The sequence below is a fragment of the Lutra lutra genome, chromosome 5 (genome assembly GCF_902655055.1).
Source record: "Lutra lutra chromosome 5, mLutLut1.2, whole genome shotgun sequence".
Taxonomy (NCBI): Eukaryota; Metazoa; Chordata; class Mammalia; order Carnivora; family Mustelidae; genus Lutra; species Lutra lutra.
Window position 1 is genome coordinate 73,281,514 of NC_062282.1, and position 26,437 is coordinate 73,307,950.

General features: G+C 51.9%; 1 protein-coding gene across 1 annotated transcript in view; it reads right to left on the reverse strand.

The window, feature by feature from the left end:
- The window catches only part of FSTL4 (follistatin like 4), a 717,149-nt gene extending 703,605 nt beyond the window's left edge, over positions 1-13,544 (reverse strand). Inside the window, exon 1 of the mRNA XM_047730849.1 lies at positions 13,516-13,544. The gene's annotated coding sequence lies outside the window, so the exon portion shown is untranslated. The remainder of the gene's footprint in view (positions 1-13,515) is intronic.
- Between the last annotated feature and the right edge of the window lie 12,893 nt (positions 13,545-26,437).

Consider the following 26,437-nt stretch of genomic DNA (forward strand, 5'->3'; position numbering starts at 1 on the left):
GGGACAGCACCCTGGAGTTGGGTCCCAGAGCCTGGCCCTACCACTCCGCCCACTCCCCAGCTGGGCAACCCTCGTCCATGCCTGACTCTCGGAACCTCAGTCTCTACACCTGCACTGTATGTGGGGTTGGAGGGGAGCAGAGGTGAGGTTACCAGACTCACAAGAGGAGCCCCAACTCCTCTCAGACTGCATCTCCAGCTGCACACTCGCTGGGTCGGGTCCAAGAGCCCTGTCGCCCAAGTACAGGGCAGCCCAGACTGCCAAGTCCATAGCCTGCTGGGGGCCCAAGTCCTACTATCCCAAGCCCTCCCTAGTCTGCCCCTCTAGTCTCAGTCCCCTCCTACTGCCATCTGGGAACCCTGAGACCCCATCATCCTCCAGCCCAGACACGGCCCCCTCTTTCTCGGGAACTGGGCTGCCCTTCCCCAGTGTGGAGAAATGCAAGGTGTGAACAGGCCCCGTCTTCTGGGGCTCCTCTGCAAGGTCCCAGCCTGGCCTGAGCCTGCAAGAGAACTCCTCGTCCGCCCGCATGGCCCAAGGGCAACTGCCACCCTTCTGACCAAATACCCCTGCCGCTCCCACCCAGCTGGCCAAGAACCAGGCTTCCTGGCCGGACTACAGCCAGAGCCCACAGAAGCCCACTCAAATAGACTCCCTCCCTTCCAAACACTTCACACAAAGGCGCTTTTTATCTGGTTCAAAAATACGCTTTAAAAGCTTTCGGAGTCTTTGCAGTGGTTTCCCATGTTCTAGTCTCTTTCAGATGGTAATAGTTTTAATTATAACAATCATTATAACATAATACCTTCAATTTAGGCAATCAGCTCCATTCAGAATATTCAAATGGGGGAACCGTGCCTGGGCAAGCCAGGCTTTCTGGCACTTGGTTTCAGAAAGAAGCTCTCTGGGCCCAGCAGGTGCTAGCTACGACCCAGGGGCAGGAGATCCACTCTGCAGCGGATTGTGGGAGAAGTCCTAAGAGCAGGCCTAAAGCGAGTGCACAGGGATTTCAGCCCAGGAATCCCCAGCCTCCCCCAGAAGAAACTTCGCAGCTCTCAGAGACCTACCATGGATCCCTATTGCCCAGAGACGGAGGCTCCAATTCCTCAGTCCTCTCCTATTCAACTCCAGCTCATCCTGAACAAAATCCCTGCACATACTACCTTTACCAGGCCTGTGTCCTTTTTCCACACACAGAACACAACTGCCACCACCTATCAGGTACCAACCAGTGCCAGGCACCTTGGCTAGGTGGGTGACCAGTCGTCCCAGTTTGCCCAGGACTGTCCCCATTGTAGCTCTGAGAATCAATCATAGGCATGAACTCAAGAAATGCCAAGTGGAAAAAAAAAAAAAAAAAAGAAATGCCAACTGGGTTTCATAAAAACCTCCTGGGAGCCCCAAGGCTGGAGGAATAAGAAAGCTTCATTTATTCATTCCACAAATATTCCCTGAGCACCTTGTCCATGCCAGACCCCATTCTACAAGCTAGGAGCATGTCAGGGGATGAAAACAGGAATCCCCACACTTGTGGCGCTCATACTGAGTGGAGGGGGAGGCACTAGGGAAAAGGCCTACAAATCAGTTAGAATTTGGACCAGGAATTCAGGATGTTCTAGGTCAAGAACAATCCTTCGTGGCTTGAAAACTGTGCCAGTCTGTGCCCTTGGATGTGGGAACAGAAGAGAGGGTGTTAGTGAACACCCCTCAGCCTGCAGTGGGTTCAGAGCAGACCCAGAGATCAGTGGCAGAGCCAAGGGGTGGCCGGGGGAGTCTCTAAGACCCCCTAAACCGCATCACTGCCCCTACTCTTGGTGACACCATTGACAGGTTTCCCTTTGCATGAAGAGCCAGGCAAACACAGCTAGTCTCTGGCCCATGCCTGCACTGACCCCTGCCCCCAAGCCTCTCCATCAGGAACTCCAGAGCCTAGAGATGGGGTCTGCTGCCCCAAACCTTGGTAGGCAGAATGAGGAGTCTGGACCTAGTCCAAGGGGCTATCATCTGAACTTGGCTCATGCAATGGCATGAAGATCTTACACAAGCAAGATGTCTCCCCAGGGCCAGGCCTCTGCTGGGGGTTTCAGGGCTAACAGGATCACTGTCCTGAAAGTCACAGAGTCCAGCTGAAGCCCTGCCTCCTCCAGGAAGCACTCCCAGACTTCCATCTTCTTACCCCTGGTGAGTTCGCTTCCTCTCACCTCTTCAACTAGACCCCAGATGTAGTTCCAATTTTTTTATAATTATGTTATACATTCCCAGATCTCCACCTACTCTGGTCATGGTCTCAGACCCTGGCCTTCTCCTTGGGCTTGACAAAATTATGCACCAACAGAAATGTCCTCCCCCCACAGAAGCCACGTTAGGGCAGAACCAGATGCTTCCTCAATCCCCATCTCTACCTGCATTTAGTGCATGGCAGCCACCAAGATATGCACAGTAGCCTTTTCATTTTCAACATGAAACACCTTTCCTTCTATGATACAAATAGAATCACTTCCCTCTAAGGGGCAGGGGTCCTGGGGCTCACAAAACCACAGCTCAAGGGAAGCAATGTGTTCCAAATAAGCAACAGCTAGCTTCAGCTCCCTGGCAGATAACATGCATGCTGGTGCCTAACGCCCTCCCCGACCATCCTATCTCGGCAGGTGTCATGCTCACAGCCCTCCCAGGGCGCACTGCCTCCCACCCGCCAGCCACACCAGTGGCCATGCCACCTGAAGCAGGGTATATCCCGCTCTCCCCTGCCTTTCCAAAGTCTGGAAATGGATTCCATCCAAGCGGACAGATGCCTGTTTGGTACCCACTCTGCCCTTGACTTAGATGCTCTACCTATGAACCGAAAGCCAACCCGCCAAACTGACCTGCCATCCAGGGAAGGAAGGGCTTCCCCCCCTGCTGAGGGAATTATTTAGGGAAAGAAAGATTGATTCTTGCCACTCCCCTGCTGAACACCCTGGCTTCCTGTGGCTCTCACAGTAAGAACTCCCAGCTTGCCACTTGTCACTGAACTCTCCCCACCTCACCCAGGGATGCTGGCAGCACCACGAAGGCTCGAGTTCTTCCCTTTCCCAGGGCTTTGCCAGGCTCTGGCTCTCCACCTGCCAGTTCACTTTTCTGGGTCGATTCAAACACAGCTTCCTCTGAGAAGTCTTCCCTACCTCCCATGTAATCCAAATTTACTCTCTCTTTTTAAGAAGCCATCAGCTTAGCAGTTAGCAGGGAATTTTGGAGTCAGACTTCCTGATTCAAATCCCGGGTCTGCCGCTGATGAGCTTTGCGACTGCGACCGAGTTACTTCACTTCTCTGTGCCTCCACTTCTTCATCTGTGAAATGGAGCTCGCTCACAGAGTAGTGACGCGAATAAAAGCATGTCACCCACTTAGAGTGTTCTGAAGAGCGTGGGGCGCATAGTAAAGGATCTGCTGTCACTATAATCATCACCATCTTATACCCCCCGTCCTCTTCTGGGCTGTGCCTTCACAGCCGGTCTCACAGTTGGTCGCCGCATGTCTGCTTGGTGGTTATCTGCTGACTGCTTGGAAGTCAGCTCCATGAGTGAGAACAGCCTCGAAGCCTGGCGTGGAGCCTGGCAGACACAGGCACTCAATAATTAACACTTGATTAAAGAATCATCATTGCTGGCTCTTTCTGCCTTTAGAGGGGAGCGGGCTGTGGAGGAGAGAGGCCGTCAGGATAGACGTGGCGTGACTGGCAGAGTCCCCACCAGGACCCAGGGGGACAGGGTGGCCAGGGGACCCACCTGCGGGCAGCTTGGTCACGCCCCAGAGTTCAACGTCCAGCCTCCCATGCCCGAGGCCCAGCTCCACCTCTGCCCCCGACGGTGCCCTGGACAGGCTTCTTCACCCCTCTCTGTCTTAAAACTCCCGCAGGAAAGCTGTAACGAGTGCAGGGGGTACCCCCAAAGGGAAGAGCCAAGCAAGCCCCGGGTCCCTCTTCCTGCTGGCCGGAGCTGGCCCCTGACTGGACCCAGCATCTGCATGGCCATCTGTACCATATGTAAATCCACACAATTAATATTCTCCAGAATCTTACCGCAACCGTTTTTCTTCACGAATGTGTTTGATTTCAGAGAACGCGGCATGTTCTGGAGGCACATTTACATTTCATTATCTCTAACAGCTTAACTACCGTAACTAATGCTAGATTAATAAGTAGCCCCATCAAACAACTACTTTAAACAACACGGCTCACACAGTTTCACCGGCGGTGGGCAAAGAGGCTTTACGACAGGGGCTATGGTCAGCCGAGTTAAGCAGGTCTAATTTCTGTATCTCCCACAAGAAATTCTACATATCCTTCCACCAGAGCAAGTGACTCTCAGCCAGAGCCGTCCATTTCCTAGGCCCCCGCGGCCTCCAATGAGGACCCAGGGAGGTCTCTGTGGGCCGCCTGGAGGGTTTCCAAGTGCCACACCCAGCACAGCCCTGCCTGGGCTCTGAGCAGGATCCCCAACTAGACAGGCCCGGGGAATACACGTTTGCTGCCAGAAGCCTCATGTATGGCCTTGCAGAAAAAGAAAACAGGCAGCCATGTTTAGAGACATCAATGCCAAACTTCGGCTTGGAGCCCTGGGGCCACCCCCAGAGAGAGAGTGCATGACACATGCCCATGAGACAGCCACAGGTCCCAGCCTCTCTCTGGGCCCTCGCCAGCTCTCAGAGCCCCCTGGAGTCATATACTCTGCAAATCCCAGCTGTTGCTCTTGCGGGAGGCAGTCATTATTATCATATTCTTCCAATGCAGGGGAGACGGCAGTCTCTCAGTGAACTACTGACACACATTCCAGAAATCACCTCCTCTAAACTTTCATCCCACCTGACTCTTCCTCAGGTGCCCCAACATTTCAGCTCGGGCAATTGTCTAGGCTTTGGCTGCTTGGGTGTGGGGATGAGGAACACCTAGTGTTTGTACCACTTCCTCGACACCCCTGCCCTCCCTGCACTGATGCTCTGAGCCTGCCCATGGTCTGCAGCACAACACACTCGGGCCCAGCTTTTGAATAGTGGGCAGCCTTCGCTTTAGGACCAGAACCCAGGGAGAAGCCCTGCTCAAGGAAGGCCCTTCCTCTGCCCCCTCTCCAAAAAACTGGGATCCAAGCTCCCAAAGTTCTAACCCTTGTCTGTTGTCCACCTGTGATCAGGGAAATGCCCAGGAGCTAAGTCACCTGCTGTCTACCAGTTCTCCAGCCCAGTAGGGTTCTGGCTCTCCCTGGGCTCTGGGGAACAGCCCTGGTGTCCATACTGGGCACAGACACAGGACGGCTCCCTGATCAGTGGCAAATACAGTCTACAAGCTCTGGGGACATTTCCCATCTCCCTGGCAAGTAGGGAAAAGCAAGGCAGACCAGAGCACCTGTGGAATCTTGTCCAAGCTGTGGGGTAGCATCTCTGCCTTTGCATCAGGAATTGTCCTTGGGTGTCCCTGGTATATAGCTTAGAAGCAAACCTCATTCTCTGGGAAGCTGACACATGGAATCACTAAGACCCTTCTTCCAGGTGTCCCACCCAAAGCCTCCATTTCCCAGGAAGGGGCTAGGAGTCCCAGCCACAGGGAGAATTCTCCATAGTGCAAGATGATCACTAGCAGAGCCCGAGCTCAAGGTCACATGGACAGGCGGGGCACAGCCAGAGAAAACGGGAGGTCACATCACTTCCCCCCTCCATGGTGACCCTTGTAGAGCTCCGGAAGGCAACAGGCACCCCTGCCAGCTAGAGTCTCCCTGCAGCTTCTCAGCCAGAAACAGGGAGGTTAATAAAATACAGGACGAGGGTCTCCCAAGGGACAGCTCTTGGCCGCCTCTGAAGTTTACAAAAGCCGTGCTTCTGATGCCTCCCAGGCTGCCTGCCACAGCTCACTGTGAATTATTACACTGCAGGTTTTCAGGACATTCCGTCTGCAGTGCCTTGGGAATTAGAGTAATTGTATTTTATCTGTTTGCCAAGAGTTTTCAGTAAACTCCTTTAATGTACTTTTAAAACTCACAGCTCCAAATAGCAATGCATGCCTTCTAGCTTATGCACCAGGCACTGAATAAAACACAGGGTGATGTATGGGCCTGGAGAGGACACTATTCATATATTTACACCCTTTACCAAAACACACATTCATCTTAATGACATTACTTAACCGCGCAACCCAACAAAAAGAGCGCCATGAAGGTCACAGCCGCAGGCCTTCCTCTAAGATGGTCCCCTCCACTCACAGAAGGCCCTCAAGGTAGTCTTTGTACCCAGGGTTCCCTGACGTCAGCAGTCAGGTCTCCCTGCCCTATTGCTGAGTGGCATACAGCATCAGGTCCCTTCTCCTGTCCCCCACAACCAGGGCCAGGCAGCTTGCAGCCACCGCCTGCCACCCCCACACAGACTCCCGCAACAGGCTGCCCCCCAAATCCACTTCACCGTGTCCTTCAGCCAGGGCAGGAAGGAGGAGCAAGAGGAGGAGGAGGAGACAGAGGAGGCTGATAAAGAGGAAGGGGAAGGTGGCTGGGGCTGAGGGGGGCGGGCTGGCGCAGGAGGCACCGGGGTGGCCATAGGGCACAGGGGACAGCGGCTTTAGCTGGAAGCTGGATGCTGAGAAATGTGAGAATGATCCGGAATTAGAAAAGATCCAAAAAGGGAGAAGCTACTCCGGGATGGACGTAATAACCACAAGGAAAGATTAATGACCAGATTATGAAGATTAAGACGTTCTGCGAGGAGCACAGGCACCTGGATGAGTAGATCCGCTACTCTGTCTTGGACGGCAGTGGCTACTTTGATGTGAGAGCTCAAGAGGCAGAAGAGGTCCACATCTTCCTGAAAAAGGAGACGTGATAAGTCTTCCCGCAGGGATTTATCTGGCTTCACGCTGGAGAAGAACCACGTGAAGGCCACGTGGCTGTTTGTGGGAGAAGCGGGTGTGGACAGCATGCAACTGGCCAGATGACCCTTTGGAGGCTCAGGGGCGGGACATGGAATTTGGGGCACAGACGGCGAGGCAGCGGCGCTCCCGGGGCCTGGCCCACCCTTCACCTTTGCAAATGCCCAGAACACGGTCACTGCAGAGAACCTGTCCCTCTCCTTGCCCTTATATTAGAGACTTGAGGCTGGGGGTGCTTGCCTTTGCAAGATTATTTGATCAGAGTATGTTTTAATGATAGGAACTTAATCATCAAAGTGACTTTTACACGGAAGCAACTGGGGGAATGCGGGCAAATCACATTCGTTTTACCTAATTCAGCATCAGCCGTCAACAGCCTAGTATTGGCACATGCGTTTGGCTTTCATCTCCCCAAATGTAAGTGCCAAACGGCTCCGTGCAGATCTGGTTGGCCAGATGTCGGGGGACGCCATGCCTGCCTGTTTAGAAGCGGTCATAGCGGATGACAGGACCAGCCAGAGAGAAGATAGTTTTCTCCCAAAACCAAGCTTTCATACCAGTCGGGGAATACTCTGAGTTGCTCAGGCCTCTTGCTCATTCAAAATAAAGTAGCTGCTTTAATTTTAAAATAAATAAATAAATAAACATGCAGCAGCCTTGAATCTGACCCAGAATAAAAACAACATCCTTACATGGGACGTGCTGTGGGCCCTGCTCAGCGCTCAGACCTCACCTCCTCCCCCTCTCCTCCATAATCACCTTCCCACGCAGCAGGTGCACGTCTGCTGCTGGACCTCCACAAATGCTCTTCCCTCTGCCGGGAGGCTCTCCCCAGACGTCGGTGGGGTTGCGTCCCTCCCCCCGACCCTTCCACCCCATGAGGTTGCCGTGAAAGGCTGGCCAGCGGTCTCTGGGGAAGCAGTTCCTCACCAACCCAGAATCAGCACCTTAATCTCAGACTTCCTAGACTCCAGAACCACGAGAAATAAATTTCTGTTGTTTTTAAAGCACCCAGTCTGTGGTATTTTGTTACTGCGGCCCAAACAGACTAAGACAATATTCATCACCACTGATAAATATTTGTTTATGGTCTCTCTCTCTCTCTCTCTCTGCACCTTCTCCTCAACTAAAGAGTAAAATCCATAAAAGCAGGGTTTTTGTCTTTTTTTTTTTTAACTGCTCTGTTTATTCCCAATCCTAGAGCAGTGCCTCCCACGCAGCCAGAGTTTTGAAGTATTTGTTGGAATGACCTTGCTCCTGGTCTCACAGAGAAACAGTATTATGGGAGAGAGAAGAGGGGCACAAGGGCCACTCTCTGTTCACAGGTCCTACCCCACCATTAAGGCTGCCTCTGAACCCTTTCCAGCCTGTGTAGGGAACCACTGGAGCCCCAGCACCTCCCCTGAGTGTGTACATACAGGGAGAAAACAGCTTGTGCAGAACACCGGCCCCAACACCAGCCCCCTACCTCTGTCCCGGATCCCGTAGGAAATGGCAACTAGGAATGATGGGTTATCTGCCCCTCCAGATCTGGAGCCTATTCCCGTCCCTCCTGCTGCCCTCCCACATACCCACCGAGAACAGGCTCTAGACCTACGCTGTCCAACACGGTCACCACTAGCCACCTATTCGGCTATCGAGCACTTCAAACCCATACACGTAGATATAAAGTACACGGGTACATGGCAGATTTCAGAAGCTTTGTGCAAAAAAAAAAAAAAAAAAAAAAAGAATGCAGGGACACCTGGGTGATTCAGTGAGTTAAAGCCTCTGCCTTCCACTCAGGTCATGATCCCAGGGTCCTGGGATCCAGCCCCACTTCGGGCTCTCTGCTCGGCAGGGAGCCTGCTTCCCCCTCCTCCACCCCGCCTCTGCCGGCCTCTCTGCCTACTTGTGATCTCTGTCAAATAAATAAATAAAATCTTAAAAAAAAAAAAAAAGAAGAAGAAGAAGAATGCAGGCTATCCCATTAGCAGTTTTGTGTATTAGCCACATCTCGAAATGATAGCACTTTGGATAGATGGGGTTAAAGAAAATATATTATTCAAATTAATGTTACCTGTTCCCTTCTACTTTTTTAAATGTGACTACTAGAAATATTTAGATTATCTGTGTGGCTCACATTAGATCTGTGTAGGACAGTGCTTATCTAGAGGAGACAGTCATCTGAGAAGCAGTTCTGACCACAAGTTGGGAAGCCTCTTCTCTGCAGCTCCAAATTCCTTGCTTTTTCCTGTGCATCAGAGCAAGCAAAAGGGCTGGGTCCTCCCCTGAGACAGGAAAGCCGCACTCCCACCCCTGCTCTCTGGGACTGTGTACAGACAGATACTCGGGATGGGGGGCCAGGCTACAGGCAAACTAAACCCCTTCCTGGCCTTTGGAACATTTGTTTGGTCTCTGAGGGCAGGGACTGGGGTTCAAGGGCTGGTGGATTGTGGGGGGCTCACAGCAGAGCAGGCCTGAAGGGGGTCGTGTCACTGAGCCAGTTGTGTCCTGATGGAGCTCAGTCCCTTGTGGCCTGGGCCTTGGGTACTGACCACAGGGGTCAGCCATGCCTGCTTCATGGGGGACTCCCTCTTCTGTGTGTGGCCTTCAGGCTCAGAGGGCCTCAAATATCCCCATTCCCTGGAGTGAGCCTCATGTGAAATGCATCCAAGCTGGGAGGACAAGTGGCTAGATAAGAAGACCTGTCTCTTCAGGCACAAATCTCTGTCCCAGTGGGAATAATGAGGACTTGGAACCTCACACGGGCATTCCACGAGGAGGATTTCTAACTATGTCCCCGGCACTCAACAGACACCAGGGGTGTGACTGTTTGAGGACGTGGCCTGAGGTGTAGGCTGGAGCATCTGGAGATGTGGCACTGGGTTTTTAAAAATAAGATGAGACCCACATTTCTGGCACTAATGACTCTCAGATCCTATCACCCTTAAAAATATCCCTCAAATGCTGTTGTCGCTGCATTTTTAGCGCATTCCGACTATTTCCAAGATGGCAAGCATTCCAGGCCCTGCTTGGTATAGACTGTGGCTGTGTGCGCCTGTGGAGGAAGCAGCAGAAGCAGAGGTGGTACAGGTCCCTCCTGATGTGGGTAGGCTCTGGGACTGCATTTGCTGTGGGGGAGGGGCGGGTTGCAAGGGAGGGGTGCCCAGCTTAAATTTCTTAGCTGATCTTCTCTGGAGAGCTCAGGGACCAGACATCAGCCTCATCCAAATCCTCCTCTCCATCCCCACATCCACAAAGGGGTTAGGGATCCCTTAGGGAAACAGTAAGGCAGATACTCAATACATTTAAGAGTTCCAAAACTCTGGGTGTCGCACCCAGGATGAAGAGTTGGATGAGGGGAGCCCCAAAAAGCCAAGGTTCATTGTTGATCATGTTTTTGTGCTTCAGGAGATCCAGAAATGTCGAAGTCGAACTATGAAGATTTAGAAACCAACACAGACAGCCCGGGATTAGATAACAGGAATCCCATTTCGTTTCTGTACAAGGTTCTAAGCTTTACAGAGTTTTCCCAATGTTTCAGAGCTGTCACAGACACTGTCTCTCCGAGTGTGAATTATCTGAGATAACATTTACTTTGCCTTCTGGTTTCTGCATCTCTCTAGCCTTGATCAGTGTCCAGAGATTCAGAAAAGGGAAACTTACATGGTATTCACCAGCTATTAATAAATAAATAAATAAATAAATAAATAAATAAATAAATAAATACAAAAAACAATGGCTATCCTGGGTGTATCCCAAAGCCACTCTTCAGTGTTGGGGGTGGCAAGGTCAGTGACTGTTCCGGATCATCTGTGGTGAGAGTCCTTGGCTGACGGAAGGACCAGGGAAGCCACACACCTGCCCTATGGGACTGTGTGTAGGAGGACACTCAGGGGGCCAGACTACAGGCAAACTGAAGCCCCTCCCCATCCCGGCCTTTGGAACACCTCTCTGGTCTCTGAAGATGGCAGGGACTGGGATTCAAGTGCTGGTGGATTACGGGGGGACTCGTTCATGTCACTGAGCCAGCCTCCACCTCTGTCCTACAGACCTTTCATTCATTAGGCTATTAAACTTGACAGCTGGATGAAGTCGACAGACATCCTCTTCCCTCTGAATAGGTCTGGCTGGTGGGTAGAAGGGAATCAAAGAATATAAACTCCATAAAGGATCTAAGACTTGGCCTCCCTTCCAACAATGCCTACCCCAATCACAGAATGAAGGACAGTGGTTGCTTAAGAGCACAGACTCTGCAGTCACAGACTTCTTGTTCAAATCCTAGTTCTGCTTCGTCCCCTCTGAGATCTTGGGAACGGGAATAACAACATCTGGCTTGTAAGGTGGCTGTGAGTCTCCCATGAGATACTGTGTGGAAAGCTGTCTACTTTTCCAGAGTACACCATTGGGGACAACAAACCCAAGGCCAGAATGGGGATGCTGGCCGAGCTTGCTTATGCTGCTTCAGAGAGAGACACCTGTGTCCTGGGACAAGACTGCATCTCTTGGGCTGAAGGCTGCTGCTTTGCCCATATTTTCTGGTCCAACAGGATCCACTCACACAGTGCTCCTTCTAGAACCTGCCCAGAGCTTGGTCCTACCATCAAGGGAGCTGGCCAGGTCAGGCTTCTGCAGGGAGCTGGCCAGTCTTCAAAGACTTCAAAGGCTTCAAAGACTTATGCAAGGGGAACCCACCCTGAGTCCTCAGATCTCAGGGAAAGAGCACAGAGGCACCAACTTGGTGATTTATTTCTGAGCTGCTCACCCTTTCCTTATGTTACCTGGTTTATGGGCTCTTAGGGCCACCCCCTCATGGCCCATGAAGATCAGGATAAATATATTTGGCTAAGTTAGACATTTTAGTCCAGAGAATGCCAGGGAAGGACTCGGACCCTGTGGTTTCTATTAATAGAGTATATTTCAGCAAAAGACCTCTTAAATTGTGATGGCTCCAGGGTAGAAGCTGTAGGGGTGATGGATGCATTCACTCTAACGCCTGGACGGGAGCTGGAAATCAATGTGATGGCTGAATATGCAGTGCTGGGTTCGTAGAAGAGGACCTTTCTGTCCAGGCCCCTGGCACCGGCAGCCAAGAGCAGCTCAGACCATGCCAGCTGATGGTCCTGAAGGGCGGTGAGATGTGGAGTTCTCTCTATTCTGTTGGAGCTCACGGCTTCTCAAAGGCAGGGGTGTGAGAGACACCAGATCACAAGGCACTCTCGCCAAAGATGGAAATCAGGTGCCTTACCCCAGAGGAGCCCAATTTTCCAGGGAATTCCAAGTCATGACAGGAGGGGAGAGTTCAGAGATTTGGTTCATGGCAGAGTTGAGAACAGAAGACAAAATGAGTGGCTTTCAGGTTCCCCTGAACGAGACAGCAGAGACAGCAGATCAGACAGAAGTGGACTTCAGATGCAAAGATGCTAGAAAGAGGAATGCAACCTCTCCCACAGCACTAATCCCACCTCAGCCAAATTACTTCTTTTCTTTTTTTAAAGATGTCGTGTATTTATTTGATAAAGAGATCATAAATAGGCAGAGAGGCAGGCGGCAGGGGTGGGGGGGAGGCGGGGGAAGCAGGCTCCCTGTTGAGCAGAGAGCCCGGTGCGGGGCTCGATCCCAGGACCCTGAGAGCATGACCTGAGCGGAAGGCAGAGGCTCAACCCACTGAGCCACCCAGGCGCCCCAGCCAAATTACTTCTGATGCACAGGACAGGAGCAGAGACACCTGCTGCTAAGCCTCTGACTATAAGGAAGCAAGGCTTCTCGAAATATCCTCAAACGCCTGAAGCCCTTCCTTTGCTCTTCCCTTTCTTTTGCCCCACTTTCTTTCTCCTGCTCTCGTGGGTTTTTTTATTGGCAATGTCAGAATATTCCATCCCTGTACCAGTTCTGACATGAAATGCAGATGAGCTGACCTCTTTGCAAAAAGAAATCACTTTCCTTGAACTTGGAGGTCTGGAAGGGCAAAACCAGGGATTCAAGAGCATCTCTGTGCCCTACTGCCAATCCTGTGCCCGCACATAAATCCTGCAGGACAAGTCATGCTTGAGAAAGTTCATCCACAAATTCTAAAACAAAATAAACATGCAGTTCTACCAAAAGAAATCCTAACAAAACACTTATAGAACCCTAACCCTAAATAGTAAATGCCAAGATGTTGCCCTGATATGTATTGTCTATTCAAAAAACAAAATTAAAAAAAACAAGCAACAGTTAGATTATAACAGATACAGTACATTTGGTAGCAAAGACTATTATGAGATACACAAAGTTACAACTGTATATATTTAATCATGAATCAACAATAACCACCCAACACAAACACAGGGCTCCTACACCATGGCCACAAAATAGATACAAGAAAGATGGACGGAAATGCCCCCGACTGTACATTCTACTGTCTTGAGTGACAGATCAAGAAGGCTAATGAATTAGAGACCTGAGAAACATGACAAACGTGATGCAATAGCTGATAGGTAGAGGGAACCTGTGTTAGATTCCTAGGACTGCCGTTAACAAAATAACCACAAAGTGAGTGGCTTCCAAAGGAAATTGATTCGCTCACAGTTCTGAAAACCACAAACCTGAAGGCAAGGTGTTGGCATGAACATACTCTCTCTCGGACTCTGGGTGGAACCCGTTCTTACCTCTCCCTTGCCTCCAATGGGGCTGTCAGTCCTGTGTTCCCTGGCTTACAGCTGCAACTCTCCAATCTCTGACCCGATCATCACAGGGCGCTCCCTCTGCATGCCTGTGTTCAAATCTCCCCTCTTCTTATAAGGCCATCAGTCATATTGGATTAGCACCACCCTAATGATGTCATCTTCATTTGATTATATGAACAAAGGCCTTATCTCCAAATACAGTCATAATTCACATGGGGGTGGGGGGAGATTGGGAATCATAGGGCTTCAACATAATAGTCGGGGAGGGTGGTTAGGGAAGAGAACTCAATTCAAGCCATAACAGAACTCAGTGACAAAAAAGATACATTTTCTTTGCAAGTGTGCTGGTGGCATTAGTGCCCTATCTTGAACTTCTTGCGCATACACAGCCATATCCACCTATTTATTCACATAAATAAAATCGGTATTCTCCCCAAATCTTACAGATTTCTTTCATATTATTTGTTGCAGCTCATGTTTCATTTCTGGCTTTATTTGTTTACATAGTTGCTCTTCCTTTCATCAGCTGGACTAATGGGTTTGTGGATTTTCTCAAAGCCTTAATTACTGGTTCTGTCCATCAATACTCATTTCTTCAGTTTTGTTTAACCAGGGTTATTATTGCTTGCTTTCCCAATTTTCTTAGCCTCTTTCTTACATTTGGAAGATCTGAAATGTGGAGATGCAGTTCGCTCTGTGTGTGCTTTTGTTTTGCTTTTTAATCTTTCCTGGAGACATAAGGATTTAGAATTATACAATTTTTCTAAATGTACTGTTTTGGCAACAGCCAAAATCCACAAAGCATAGGTTTTGACAGTTTGTGCCTTTTTAAAAAAATTATTCCAATTTTTGTTCTGAGTCTCCTTGTTCATTCAGGCATCCCTTAAGACAAATTTGCTAGGGGCACCTGGGTGACTCAGTCCATTAAGCGTCTGCCTTTGGCTCAGGTCATGATCCCACTGTCATGAGATCAAGTCCCACACTGGGCTCCCTGCTTAGTGGGAAGCCTGCTTCTCCCTCTGCTGCCCTCCCTGCTTGTGCTCTCTCTCTGTGTCAAATAAATATAACCAAAAAAAAGACAACTTTTTAAAATGCCATTCGGTTTAACACTTTTGCTTTTTGTGTATTTCTAACCCCCTTGTGTTATGGTTGGGAATATGGTAAATGGAACATCACCCACAATCCAGCATGTTCTAGGGGAAATGGCAAGTTCAGAGTGCTCAGGTGTGAGTATTGGCTGAACATGTGTGAGACCATGGATGTGCCCCACCTCTCAGACTGGCCACACTAGTAGGTAAGCTACACAGAGTTGGTTAGCCTCATGAGCCAGTCTGGGTGCAACTTTGCTTTCCAAAAAGTACCAGTCCAAAAATTAAATATAATCGCAAAGCAAGTTAAACCTTTATCTCCAAAGGGAGAATCCTTCATAATGCAAAGCAAAAATTCTTAAAATCTTCTTTTCCCACCTTTTTCTCTATCAGCAGCCTGCCTACCTGCTGCTGTACCCACCCCTAAAAATTCTCCCATCCAGACACCATTGGTCCCTGACCTCCTCCACCGCTCCTCCTGACACCAGTCTCTCTGCTTTCAACTTGCGCTTCTCTGGTAGGGGAACGTTCCGTATTGACTTCACCATACAAAGGCTGAGTCCTCTGGCTGGAAGTGGACTGGGAAGGAAGTGGGGATGAAGAGAGATTTGGACACTTTCATCCCCATCACATACGCAAAAGGGGCACCTGCTCTCCCTGTCTGAGGCCCGTGGCTGAGTGCAAATCTGTCAGTCAACAAAAGAGGTCGGGGAACCTCGCTCTGAGTGCCAGATGAAGATTTGGACTTCTTTGGCTCCCTACCCATCTCCAGTGACTCCCAGGAAGCTGAGTCACTGGCTTCAGAGCACCCCCTCCATCTCCTGAAGTGACATCCCCTACTGTCAGATCTAGGCCTCTCCCTCCTGAACCCTTTCCCACTCTGCCCAACCAGCTACTGGGGCAGGCCCTGCTGCTTAGGACACTCTGCCTTTGGCCATTTCTTACTCACCCTTCAAGACTCAGCTTAATAGGCGGAGATTTGAGCATATACCAAGTGCCAGGCACAATCCTAAATGTTTTACATGTATTTTCTCATTTAATCACTCCAATAACCAGATGAGATAGACACTATCATCTCCGTTTCACAGATGAGGAGACAGAGGCTCAGAAAGGTTAGTTCACCGGTCCATGGTTCCTCACTTTGAAGAACTGGGACTTAAATACAGAGCTGCCTGACCCCAAGTCCCCCTCTCTCAAACACCCATTCTTCTGGCCTACACATCACAGGTTGTGGAGGTTTTCTCTGACCCCGGCTCTCTGCTCCTTCCCCGTCCTATCCGGGTCTGCACTTCCTGCAGCTTCCCACAGTCCCCTGACATCCTGTATGGTAGTTGCTTGCTTGTCTTCCCGCCTTGGCCACTCAACAAGCTTTTTGAGAGCAAGAAATGGATTTGAGTTGATAGCTGCTCTATTCCCAATGCCTGGCAAAGGGCTTAACACTCATCAAAGGCTTAATAAATATTAGTTGGATTCGTGGATGAATGAATGGATGGGTGGATGGATGCTAAGTGCTGGGACATGGAAATTGACAAGCGTACCCGCCCTCAGGGAATGCTCGGTATGTAAGAGGAAAGACAAACCAAGAATAAGGACTCCCGTGACTGCCAGTGGGTAGAGCACGTGACATCTGGTAGCCCCAGATGGCCAGAGGCTGGTTCATGGGGCCCAGGCTCAGTGAACCCTCCTCAGACCAGAGCAGTCATAGGCGGCAACTAAGATCTGTCAAAGGTTATCACCTCGAGCCTGCAGTGAACGCCCTTCCTCCACACATATCTTATAGGATTAGGAACAGTCTCCAAGCCGGCAGGCATGGTTCCAGCCTACTCTAAACCTAAGAAATAGAAGTAGCTACTCTCACTACTTTCCACCAGGGGCAGACAAGCCAAGGTGAGAGAGGTTAGAGGTCTGTAAGGCTAGTTGGGGTCCTAATGATGATTTCCAGAAAAAGGAATTCACACGCTTTGTTCCCCCAAGCAACAGGGTGACAGTGATGTCACTAGAACGAGGCTGGGATGTTTATATCTGTGACTTAGAATGACCCCTGTGGGGTGTGATGTGTGCAGGGGAGGCCTGAGTGGCATGGGGGAGCCTATCGGGAGGTGGCCATTTCAAGGGTTCTGGGTGGTCACAAGGAAGCCACTTTTTGCACCTGGAGCGTCAGGTGCCCACAGCATGGTAAGTGTCAGGAAATGAATTCCCAGGGAGCTGCTGCTGCTCCAAGACAAGTCTGTAGAAGAAATATCTCAGACGTATTTTGGGGAACTAGGTGGGGGTGGGGGGGCGGTGGACGTGGGTAGGGGGCAGACAGTGGAATGGACTGAAAATTACAAGCTGTGAGAGAAGTTTTCTGCCTAGTTACACTTTAGCAATTTGGATCTCCAACGCTAATTTGAATATTAATCATTTTGAAAAACATGCACATGCAAATATTTCTCCTTGTAAATACCTGTCGCCAAGATCTTGATAAATGGCTTATTCAGCAGCCCTGCATGCATCCAGAATCTCAGCCTTCCCTGCGGCTTCCTTCGTCCCCTCCCCCAAGGGAGGGAGCCCCAGACCTCAACCTCACCTCAGCCAGCTGCCCTGGTCACCCCAACCGCTGACCTCACTACCAGCCCCCCCACCAGGCCCGGGGGCCCGCTGTTCCCCACCCTCTTGTTTAAGGAACCCACATGTGCAAGGCACCCAAATGACCCAAGCGGGGCTGAGGGACTTTGTCGCTGTTTCATCAGGCCTTTGGGGAGCCCCTGCTCTAGCCAGCAACGTGCCACATGCAAACAGAAGTGCCACCAGGCCACAGCTTCAAGCAGGCACAGCTGCTCAAGCAGCTCCCTCATGGGGCCTGTGGCATCTTACTCTTTTGCCTTCACCAGAAGAGAATCTCAGTCAAGTGATATACCAAAGCCGGCTCTGTCCCCAGAGGCTTTGCCACCTCAGGGGTCTCTGGTCCCACCCAGAGTTGTTCCTGAGAATGGCATCCCAGGGGTGCAAGGCCAGAGGGCAGAGACAGGTGCCGGCCCTTGGCCAGTGGTTACTCCATCACCAGGGAACTGGGTAGGTCTCAGATTGCAGAATGTGTGTCAGGGAGAAGGCTGGAATGGCCTTTTCCTGAGTCTGTAAGAAGGGGTGCGGAGAAGTCCTTGTCCTGAAGGAGGCAGGCCCAGAGTAGCCCTTACATCCCTGCTGTTCTCTGTAGTTTGCGGAGTTTCTGCACACCATTCTTTCATTTTCCTCTCTGACAAAAACCCAGTGGGGGGAGGCGTCCTAGAAAGGGCGTGCCCAACTTACAGATGAAGAAACGAAGGCTCAGAGAAGGGAAGCAAATTCCCAAATACAACACATTTAATAAGGGATGGAACCAGGCCACTCCCCTCATCTGAATACAAAAAAGTCAGGTGAATTTCTCTCTGGGCCCCCTTCCTGAACGATGACGGTGGAGGGATTTGTCTGTCTGACGACCTGCTCCCTCAAACATGGAAGACAGACACTGTTGTGCATTTCTGAGCCAGAGAGGCCAGAGCTGGGCCCCACAAGGCTTGTTAAATAACCACGCACATCTCCCACCCGAACAGTGGTAGGGGTGACTGATGGCCATCTGTGAGTGATCCATTCTCACTCAGCAGCTTCTCCGTGACAAATTATGAGGCCTATTATCCCCTCGGTCCCAAGACAGACCTGGCCTCTTGAAACCAAGTTCTAAGTCTTATGCTGGACTGGGCTAGCCCCCTGTTGCACAGCCAGCAGAGACGGCCCTCCATGCCCCTTGGGATGGAGAGACTAATTTATTCAGATGTGTGACAGCTAACAGGCTTATCTAACTACAGTAAAATAATTTTCTGAATTATTCATGTGATATTTGAAATCATGATTGTAGGAACAAATTAGCTACCCAAAAACTGGAAATGAAGCCTGCCTCATTAATAATGCATCGGGCAGAGCAGGCTGAGAGCAGGAGCACAGAGGTCTGAGCATACCGATGGTGGAGCCCTGTTCCCTCCGGCCCTTCAGGGACAGGCGGCAGCCCAGCAAGCACCGCCAGGGGTCTGCACTAAGACATACCTGTGTTTCCTCTTTGAGGAAGGGTCTAGCTTCAGCCTCCAGGGTCCCTGCTCCCCTTCTGGTGTCCCGATGTTTTGCTTTTCACTCGGGGCCAGGACCATCCCATCTGCCCCCTGACCCTTCAGTCCTGCCCAGATCATAAATGAACAGAAACCTGGCTGCTGCTCCTAAGAGCTGGAGCGTGTCTGGTTGGGAGGGTGTCGTACTCACTGCTTGGCAATTTGGTCCTTCTCTTGTCCAGGGAAGTCTGTATGTAGCCCACAGGGCACGTTCAACTTCAAAAATCACTCCGCCGAGGGGCACCTGGGGGCTGGGGGTGGGGGACGGGGCAAGGGGGAGGCATGCGCTGTCGGTTCAGCATCCGACTCTGGGTTTCCACTCAGGTCGTGATCTCAGGGTGATGAAACAGAGCCTCACATCGGGCTCTGCCCTCAATGCGAAGTCCGCTTGTCCCTCCCCCCAACCCTGTCCTGCTCCCCCGACTATCCCTCTCAAATAAATAAAATCTTCAAAAAAAAAAAAAAATCACTCCGCCTCTCAGGTGAGATCTTGAAGTGGTTCTGCTGGAGCGGGGCAGCTCCACCTGTCTCTCTTCCACCTCGATGAGGCGGACACAGGGAGGGAAGGGAGAAAGCACCTCCCCAGGGCTGGATCCGGCTTCTCCAGACCAGCGGCCGAGGGGCGGGCAGTGGCCAGTGGGAGGTCAGCACTGCTCTGCCCGGAGCGGACAAGAAAATGTGGGCTCACCGGGCAGCCTCTCTGGTCTGCTTCTCTTGCGCCTAATGGGATGCTAGTCCCTATCTCTCGTAGTATCCGATGATACCATAGGATCCTAGGCCATATGGGACCGTTTCAGTAAACAAGAGCCTGAGGAAGGTTTTTGGAAAGTATAAATTTAACGTGGTAAAATCAACGTCATGCACTTCATTTATGTGCCTAATTAGACTCTACTTGTTCCACAAAGGGTAACAGTACTTATCAGTAACGGTCTCGTTAACCACCACTGCTTCAGCCCTTAGACAGCTAGAGACCCATTCTAGCTCCTAGGTTCTCCAGGGTCCTACAGGGGCAGAATTTGGGAGGGCTTCCCCTTCCAGCAAGGCTGCCTCCCTAAGGCCAGTTTGGAAGCCTGGGTGTTTCCACAAGCAGGCTGGGGGCCTGGTGGGGCCAGCTGCCGCATGGGGAGGCTGCAGGATGCCTCAGAACGTGCGGCGGTGAGGCCCCTCGCCCGCTAGGGAGCACAGCTATGGCCGTGGACATGAGGAAGGGCCAGAGGCGTCCACGCTGGAGCAGCACCTGACATCCTCCAGGGCTGAGAGCTGGCCTTGCAGGGGGATACCTGGGTTCTCTGTGTGGCCGTGGACTACTTCACCTTATCACTGTCCCCCATCTATAATGTACAGGACCGCCCCCCAAGATTTGGCCAGAGGCAATACCCTCGAGCCCAGCAACCTGCTCCTGGAGCTGTGTCAGACCAGGCCCGGCCATGGCGAGTACATGGGACATGGCCTGGACAACAGAGCCGTCTGACCGGACACTGATGTGCAAGAAGTCAAATCCAACAGGAGGCCGCAGGCAGAGGGGAGAAATGCAAAGCCTCAGCCCCAACCTCTAAATACACAAAATAGGACGGTACCCCTACTCCTGAAGCCAGCCAGCATTCTCCTCATGCTGCTCTTGGCAGGAAAACAAATGTCTTTTTTTTTTTTAATTAATATCAAGAGTATATTTGAATTTCATGCGAGGGGTAAAAATAGATCTGGGCATTTGCCCCCACTTTTGCCAACCTCCACCGGACAGGTGGCCTCACGGAAGAAACGTGAACCTCAAGAACTTGAGGTGACTAAACAAATGACCTCCTCTTCAATTCAAGCCAGCAAAAGCTGCACCCCTCCGCATGGCCCAGGCTGCTGGAGGTGGGGGCGCTGAAGGAGCAGAGGCAGCAGACGGGACACTGGGCCCGGGGCCCTTCCCAGCCCAGGGAGAGCCACGGGCAGCTAGGGTCAGGAGGCTGCAGGGCAGGATTCCCTGGCTGACCACAGCCCATTTTCGGACTCTTCTCCCCACCCCCATCCCAGCTGGCTACTCCTCATCATGACGCTCAGCAACCTCATCGCTTCCTCCAGGAAGTCAGCCTGGACTTCAGTGACCAGGCCAAACCTCCATGCTGTAGTCCCTCCCAGCAGCCTACCACGTGTGTGCCTCCCTCTCCCGTCCCATACCACTGCCGTGTGCGCACTCCCTACCGCTGCGTCTCTCTGTGCAGGCTGATAAGGACATTTAACACTTGTTGAAGGAATACGTAGAAAGCAACAGATGTTTCCGTGCATCCTCGGGCTCCGGTCCCAGGGGAGGCTCTGAGGCGGGAGGTCTCTGAGCTCACTGCAGACGCTAGAGCCCCATCCTGCGGGAACCTCAGCACCAGGCATGGAGAAGGGAGGGGATCAAAGGCCTGGGAAGGCTTCATTCCTCACTCCAGGGGACATACACCCTGATGGCAGAGACAGGTAGAAGCCCAAGAATTCTGCTCAGATGCCCAGAGACCCTGCAGCCTAGAGCCCTTTGCTATGTGGACTCAGAACCAGACACACTGCGGCATTAAACAGAGAAGACCACACTGGTGAGGGACTTCTGGCTTTAAGGAAAGCAGTTAGCCAGAGCCAAAGGGTTATCGGGAATTTCCAAACAGAACAAGGGCCTAGATGTTGCCCCCATCCATTTGGTGTCGGTCCACGAGGTATAAAGTAGGTCACTCCCTCCCTGGTGCAGAGGTGCTGTGTATTTTTGTAACTAGGTTTGAACACCAACAGGTGAGGAGCTTATAACACTGCTGTCCCCTAGGGCATGGCCTCGATTTATGAGCCTTATTTTTAACTGGAGGAGAATGGTGCTGGATCAAATGCCATTAATGTGTTAAGCTTCCCCGGGAGGGTGAGTATACAGGACAGAGTGAAGAGATGAAGGCTCGAGGTGGATGACCGGCCACGGAAGGCCAGGCCGGGCCTAATGAATAATGCACGTTGGCGGCCCGGGCATTCTTGGGGCCAGGTGTCCACGGCCTTTCTGTGGGGCATGCCCAGCTGTGACCTGACTTCTTTTCCTCCTCCTGCTACCTCCTCCCTCCCTCTTTTCTGGAGACCTTTACCTGTTCCTCTGACAGCTCAGGCAGGCAGGCTTGGACTCGATAGGGTATTGGGGCCATGACGGGTGGAAGCCCTCACCTGGGTCCTGTATATCATTCAGAGCCCAGCCTGATCTCAGCCTTCACCATTCAGGGTCCCTGATCCTGCAGACTGACCAGACAGTCAGCCAGGGGTTCATGCAATGCGAGAGACACCCCAGGACCTGTGGACCTCAGACCGCAGCCATCATCAGAGAACGAGGGCTCAGGGGGATTAAATCGGTGCTGCAATTAGCATTACTAAAAGTTGGAGGATCCTCTTTGAGGGAAGAGGGGGAGTTCTGGAGGCTCTGGCTGAGCCAGGGAACCCTGAGCCTCTGTATTCTTCCACTTGCAAAGCCCCAGGGACAGAGCACCTGGACTCAGGAGGAAAACCTGGCAGAGAGGATGGCCACCCAGCCCTGGAGTGCCCAGCTCTGAGCAGCCCTGCCCGCACAGGGAAGCGTCCTCAGCTCAGGCAGCCTGCTCCTGGCTCCAGGTGGCTCCAAGCCTCCAAGTATAGTCCAGCCATGTGCAGCCAGCCAGAGGGGCCAGAGAGCCTGCACTCAGGGTAGGCCAGAGGGACCCAAGCCAAGATGCTATCTTGCCCCTCAGGCTGGAATGGCCAGGAGTACCGCTCTGGCAAGACAGCTGGAAGGCAGCAAGACACGCACACGCGGGGCCCAGAGCACTACTGCCTACCCTCAAGGCCACAGCCTCATGTGCCTTGCAGGCTGGTCATGGCCACCAGCAATATGCTGACCAGATGGAGGCCAGGCCAATGCGAGAGGCATGAGGATGTCTTCAGAATGCAGTGTGATGCTGCTCTGAAAGGACAACCCTCTCAGCCCCAGAACTGGCTCACCTGGGCTCTAGGATCAAAGCCCAGAACCTTACTGCAGCTTCTCCGTCATCCCAGGGCTCTCTCCTTAGGTTTGTAGAGAGGTTGAAGCCCCCTCCCCCCCTGCCCAGCGCCCCCTGGCCCCTACACCTTCTGCTCCTCACACTTTCTTCTCCCACCTTAGGTCATTTGGGAAATATTTAATGACGTCCATATTCAAGGACCCAGTAGGTAATTGCCCCCCTTGTCTGCTTGAACCCTGAATCAATTGATGTATGAGATATGAAGAGGAAAACCAAAAGGTCACCTTTATTTCTAGATGGACTGAATGGAGCCCCATGACGTGTATCTGAAGGCAAGGGTCTTCTCATACTCTGCCTCCAAATGAGGGAGGCTTTCTCAGCATGTCAGGTGGGGACACTGCCACAGCACTGAGAGGAGACAGGAGCATGTGCTGTCTGAGGGCAGCCTGGCTCCCAGGACCAAGAGAATGGATGGTGCAAGTACACTGTCTTCCTCTCCCAGATCTGACAGCCAGGCACAGCAAGGGCTGGGGCAAGGGACCAGAAGCTGTCGGGGGAAAACCAGAGGTGGGCAGAGGTGGTGTTTGCCCCCAACGGCATGCGACAGAAAACATAAACAAGCCGGGGGGGTGATGTGTGGGAGAAGAGTGGTCAGGAGTCCAGGTTTTGGAGTCAGACCTGGCTCTGACTTTTGGCTCCACTACTTACTAGCCATGAGATATTCGGTAAGGCTCTTGGTCTCCCTGAGCCTCAGTGTGCTTCTCCATAAAATGGGAAGAGTCACATCGCTACCTCATGGGGAGAGGGACAAATCAAAAAGACCTTACCCACCTCAAGCACTCAGCTCAGTACCCGGCACCTGACACACCTGATGGTGGGGGCCGTCCCAGTACCTGCAAAACCTAACTCCTCCTTTCCCTCGATGCCTCACAGTCCACTAGGCAAGTGGTTATAGACAGAAGAGCAGGCCCCCGAGCAGGGCTGAGCTGCAGGGCCTGCACAGAAGACTCTGACTGTGGGCACATCCCAGGGAGACAGGGTGGCATGGGCATTTGGGAGGAACTGACATTCCACTTGGGCCTTGAAGGATGTATAGGAGCTGGGGGAGTGGGGTTGGGGCACTGGTACCAGAGGTGGCAGGGAAGGGGACAAGGGGAAGGAATTCCAGGCACTGGAACAGCAGGTGTGAGGTGAGGGGTGGAGGGGTGTATGGGACCAAGAAGCAGTTGGCAAGTGGCAAGTATGCACTGGGTGGCATGGAAGAAGCAATGGGAAAAAAAAAAAAAAAAGGCAGCATGGGCCCAGCTTGAGAGGGTCCGGCTAGGGTTCTGAAAACTGGGGGCGCGAAGATGGGTTTCAGGCAGCCAGGCCAGGCACTCACTGACTTTAGCACAGGGACACAGCAAACACACAGAGAAACCCCTGCTTCATGGCACCTACAGTTGAGTAGGACAGATGACAAAAAGCAAGATCTATTAGTTCTACATAAAAGAAAAGACATAAAGCAGGGATATGGAACAGGGAGCCTGTGGGAGGGGTGGAATTTAAAATAGGACATGTATGGAAGGGCTCGCTGAAAGGGTGGCATCTGAGTAAGGACATGAGCAAATGTGCATGCTCGAAGCGGGGTTTTGGTGGCAAATGGAGACTGGGAGGGAGGGGAGAGGGGGTGGAGGTAGGGGAGAGAGGCTGCAGGCTGGGGTCACGGTCACACCAGCAAGGGGAATCAGTCCTATGCCCTCTCCACTCTTGGTCACCCAGACTCCCTGAGCTGCTGGGAGGCTTGCTTCTAAGTGGCCTAGAATTGGCCTGGGCTACGTTCCTAAAATAAGAAATATACCTACATGGTGCTGACCCCGCCATCAGCACAGAAAACTTGCTGATTAATAGCGTTGCTTTGCAACCACGGGTCAGAGGCATTTCGGGGCACACTGTACGCACTTGACAGCATCATTTATTGATAACACCAAGATTGATGATTTGCACCTGGTCTAACGAGCCCCCCAAAGGTCTCCACCATGAGGCCAGTACCACCGCAGGAAAAATGCCCACATGACCAGCAGGGGTTAGGAAGCTCTGGCCAAGGCTCCTCTTCGGGCTTCCCCATTCTGAAGGGCTCTGTGCACACACTGAGGATTTCTGGTCCAAGAGATAAAGTGTGCCCAGAACAAACGGCCTTTCGCAAAGAGGACGGGAGCTCAGGCCTGGGCTCTCCAGACGGTGGGGCCCGGCTTTGCAAAGCAGCCTCCGGCTGTGATACGTTTCCTCTGCCTAATGCTATTGCCCTGTTGTACCCGCGCCCTGCAGGGAGCCATTAGGTTCTCGTGGGGCCTGTGAGCCTTTTTTAGCAATGGAACTCTTTCTGGCTATTGCATTCCTTGTCCAGCTGGTGCTCCTGCTGTTTCCAGGGGGTGGGCAGGGTTTCTTGGCCATTCTTTTTTTTTTTTTTTCTTTAAGATTTTATTTATTTACTTGACACAGAGAGAGTGCACAAGCAGAGGGAGGGGCAGAGGGAGAGAGAGAAGCAGACCCTGAACAAGGAGCCCGGTGTGGGACTCAATCCCAGGACCCTGGGATCATGACCCAAGCCAAAGGCAGCCACTCAACCAGCTGAGCCACCCAGGTACCTCTTGGCCACTCTAAGCTAAATCTTAGAAGCAAGCCACCTCGGCCGCCCCTTGTAAACATCTCACTCTATACTCCAGAACCAGTCACTGAGGCTGGGATGGGGCTCAAAACCTGGAAATGTCTCCACTTTCTTAAAAGAAAAAGGTTTTCTGAATTAAAACTGTTGGTCTTGGAAACTTGAATTTAAAATCCGATTTTCTAACTGAATTGAAGGCTATGCAATTAAGCAAATGAATGACTAATGAAATGATTATAAAGCACTTTGCAGGAATGTTATGTAGATGCAGTCAGAGAATAACAAAATGTGATGACAGTCACGCCGTTCCTGCTTCTGATTTGGGAGAGCGCAGCTCCGAGTCCTCCTGCAGCGACACTGAGCACCGAGCCCTGTACTCAAAAACACTTCGTTGTCTTGACAGCTCTGAAGCCGGGCCCTGCGGGGGAAGTTAAGCAGTATCCTAAGTGCAGAGTTTGGAATTTGCCTGTAAGCTTGGGTGCCCACTGCATCCCACTTGGCAGATATGGGGAGGGGAGCGGCGCAGGAGTGCGAGTTGGGAGCCAGTGAACGGTCCTTCGCGGACCCCCTTCCCCAGCGAAGCGACCTGAAGACACACAGATTTATAACTTTATAAGAATATCTGCACATATACCTGAACCAAGGGTGAGCAAGGACTCTGTGGTCCCATGTCCTGCTGGCCCGTACTCATTCAGACACCACTAAGGCCGCAGAGTCGCAGCATACAGCATTCTGGAAGCCGACCTTTCTGTGAGTAGAACGGGGCAGTTGGCGCTGCTGTTCCGAGGCCCTCCACCCAGACACGGAGCACCCACGAGGGACTGAGCCAGAACCAGCTGAGCCCCTTGAAGGGCCGCTTCTGGGGAAGATGGAGGAAAGAGCAGAGAGCCTCGTGAGAAAGGTCCATGGCCCTGCCCCTCAAGGGCAAGGTTTCCAAGGGCAAGGTCCCATCTTCCTGCAGCTAGGAAGCCTGACATCCCCAACCTCCGAAGTTCCAGGCTAGGACTCCACCGCCACCACAGAGGATGGCCCTCACCCTTCAGCATGCAGAAGCTACGTGAGGGCTCCTCCGCGTGATTTCCTTCCGCT